We start from the raw sequence: 3825 nt of genomic DNA, 5'->3' as shown, positions 1-3825 counted from the left end.
CAAGCGGGAGAAGTCTCATATTACGGTCATCATGATCGCGGATGACATGCAGGATCAACGCTGTTCATGTATCGCAGGGTACGATTAAATTAATGTACATTTAACCACTTTAATATAGAGAGGCACTGAAATGTTGACCTTCATTTATGTGTTTTTGACCTACACTGTACATGACGTGAGAACAGTCCACTATTTATATGTTAGCATGGATGCACTAACTTTAATGTTAGTTTTAGCCAGAGAAACCTTGCTGAAACGCAAGATGTCATGACGTTCTGCTTGAGCAGCTGAAAATTGTAACTTAATGAGAGTATGACAACCGGAAAATGAACGTTTTTGTCTTCATTGGGATTGGGATTGAATGCTTAGGGACATTTTGCTCTGTTTTGTTTGGGTTTAGGAAATGTAATAAAATAAATTATATTGCCTATCCTCTTGGGATAACTGGAATTAGTGTTACAAGTACCGCAGACACATCGTTTTTCCATTTTTGTAGAATAACTACCATCAAACCGATGCGAGCTTCGGATCCTCCAATGTTCCTCTATGGCGCTGAAACCTACAGATGTCAGAGTTCCGCTCCCCGTGCAACTGATACTCGACTGCAATTGGCTCTTCTGCGTTCGAGGGGAGGGGCTTACGATAGGTCCATTGTGTGAGAAAGGAAACTAATTCTCATTACTGTAAAGCAGTAAGGAAAATTCTCCAGATCAGTCAAAGTTTCTTTCTTTTTTTTTTCCTTTATAAGAAAACAAAAAAATCAGTACATGAAATACCACAATAATTATTGGATTGCGGTAATTACAATGATCTTTTCCTCTTTATTGTGATGAAAACTGAAAAGAAGATTGCTTAATTAGCAAAATGGTACGAGCAGTCCAAATGTGGTAAAAAATAAATAAATAAAAAAAACTATTTTTTCCTAATACATAATGTAATTTCTTACTACTTTATTTATCGCTTAAATTTAGGGTGAAATATGACCAGGTCATGTTATTGCAGGTTTTGTGAGATTTACTTATAAATGAGTAAGCCCATAAAAGGTTGTGTAAGTTATAGAGCCTAGGGATGTAACGATTTCCGGTTTGACGATAAATCGTGATAAAATTCCCCACGGTTAGTATTACCGTTTCATATTTTAATTATCATTAAAACCGTATTAGATTACCACGATTTGAACAACTCACGATAAACAAATACTGTCCAGCATAAAGCACAGTTTTAAGTAACAGTCTCACGTGCGCACAGCAGTTTAGTTTTGAGTGAAAACAGGGTGGAAACGCTGGGAGGTTTTAAAAGAGTGCCAAGGCAATTATACAAATGAATATATGAATTAATTATATGAATTTACCTCTGAAGGTTCTGACTGTCTTCAGAGACGATTAGATGGCATTTTGTTTTCATCTTCGCTCCATGTAATACCTAAAGGAAGTGTTCTTAATCGCAAAACTGCTTTGTCCACGGAGTTTACGGGAAACAACTGCAATTCAGCTTTTCCATCAGCGCCGCCTGCTGTCAGAGAGTGGATTTACAGAGACTTATATTTACATTCAGCATGTGTGCGGTTTCTGTCTGGCCAAAAACGGACCGAATTTGCATGCCCTGCTGTAAATTTTGACCGGTCGATGAAAAACAGTGTGGATTCTACACATTTGAACAATTCAGATAAGTCATCTAGAATTATTTATGGAGCAGATAAAATACATATAATCATCTATTAAATCAATTATCATTTTGACTTAACTCTTTTCTTTATTTAAAGGCTGAAATGTGAGGTTTAACTTTTTATGAAACTTTTTCAAAGCTTTATTTAACATTTACATTAGATATTTGAACATGCTATTAAACTGTTGCCAGTCAAGTTGCCATTTAAAATCTGAACATCATTTGGTAATGTTATTGTTTTAGTGATTATGCAAACAAAAAAGTCATTTTATTTGTTGTTTGTTGATTTTTAAATATATAACTTGGTGAAGTGATTTATGTGTCAGTACTTTTTGAACATCTCCAGCACATTTTAACAATACCGTGATAATACTGATAACCATGATAATTTGGGTCACTATAATCGTGATAGGAAATGTTCATACCGTTACATCCCTAACAGAGCCCGACCGATATAGGTTTTTTGGGGGCTGATACCGATATTAGGGAGTTAAAAAAAAAAGACCGATATCGATATTTCGGCCGATATTCCAATTCAGATAAGTCATCTAGAATTATTTATGGAGCAGATAAAATACATATAATCATCTATTAAATCAATTATCATTTTGACTTAACTCTTTTCTTTATTTAAAGGCTGAAATGTGAGGTTTAACTTTTTATGAAACTTTTTCAAAGCTTTATTTAACATTTACATTAGATATTTGAACATGCTATTAAACTGTTGCCAGTCAAGTTGCCATTTAAAATCTGAACATCATTTGGTAATGTTATTGTTTTAGTGATTATGCAAACAAAAAAGTCATTTTATTTGTTGTTTGTTGATTTTTAAATATATAACTTGGTGAAGTGATTTATGTGTCAGTACTTTTTGAACATCTCCAGCACATTTTAACAATACCGTGATAATACTGATAACCATGATAATTTTGGTCACTATAATCGTGATAGGAAATGTTCATACCGTTACATCCCTAACAGAGCCCGACCGATATGGGTTTTTTGGGGGCTGATACCGATATTAGGGAGTTAAAAAAAAAAAAGACCGATATCGATATTTCGGCCGATATTCTTTATGTGTAGGCTACATTATGGTACAGTATAGTCAAAAGTTTGGACATACTTCCCATTCGTGTGTCCAAAATTTTGACTGGTACTTTATATAGAATACAGTATATACATAAACAGAATATATATACATAAACAATTTTTTTGCAATGATAACTCAAATGTGGTGATCACCACATTTGTTGTATGTTGATGCTGTAGCCTATATATTATGCTCTATTCATTATTTTTTAGAAACCTCACACTTTTCTACTCCATTTTAAACGGTGTTCTTGTATTCAAATTAAGCGCGGTCCACTGCTGCACACATGCCACAATATCGATAAAGGGCCAGCGATACGTTGTATCGATGTATCGAACATAACACTAGAAAATAAACAAGGTAACTGTGTAGGACAAGCAAGCTACTGCCAATCCAACAAGGGCAAGTTTATGCAGGAAGCACAGCTTTTCCAAATGTAAACATTTAAAATGAATAAATAACAATAATGAATATTTTTTCACAAATTCTGTGTTGTGTATTTTCTGGTAATCAAATGAACATGCAGAACATGAGGATTCATATTTAAATAGTCTTTTTGCAGTTGAATATTTACAGACACCATTTCAAATGAAATTCCGCGTTTTACTGTAAATTCCATTTTTATGAATGGATTCCGCAATTCTGTCCATGTTTTCTGCATCGTCGAAATCATAGGGCCCTACTAATGTAGCAAACAAGCATGATAAGCTCATTGTGAGAGTAAAAGATGGGGACATTGTTTATTTACTTTATAGCACCGTGTCTCTCCAACTAGGTGACAACGTAACGTTAAATCACCATTCAACGGACTCAAACCACCACCGCATTGCCATCTACTGGACTGCAGAAAGATACAAACTTTTCAATCTGCTACGTTACTGACTGTACTGACAAACTGTGCTGACACCGTGTCTGTGCCGCAACAGGACGTGACAAAGCGACCGTTGAAAATTATTTGAACTTTGTGTCAGTACGTCATAAATAGAACGAGGCATCAGTTTGCTGTTGGGATTTGTCGTGTCGCGCCACATCCAGTGTAGACAGCATCACTGATTATAATGGGTTCTATT

The 3825-nt window shown here is 35.0% G+C and overlaps 1 protein-coding gene across 1 annotated transcript in view; it reads right to left on the bottom strand.

The window, feature by feature from the left end:
• LOC107679864 (lysine-specific demethylase 2A-like) overlaps positions 1 to 3825 on the bottom strand; it is a 30837-nt gene that overhangs the window by 17761 nt on the left and 9251 nt on the right. The window lies entirely within an intron of this gene.

This window comes from Sinocyclocheilus anshuiensis, unplaced genomic scaffold (assembly GCF_001515605.1).
Source record: "Sinocyclocheilus anshuiensis isolate Anshui unplaced genomic scaffold, SAMN03320099.WGS_v1.1 scaffold788, whole genome shotgun sequence".
Taxonomy (NCBI): domain Eukaryota; kingdom Metazoa; phylum Chordata; class Actinopteri; order Cypriniformes; family Cyprinidae; genus Sinocyclocheilus; species Sinocyclocheilus anshuiensis.
This window is presented reverse-complemented; position numbering and strand designations above follow the sequence as displayed.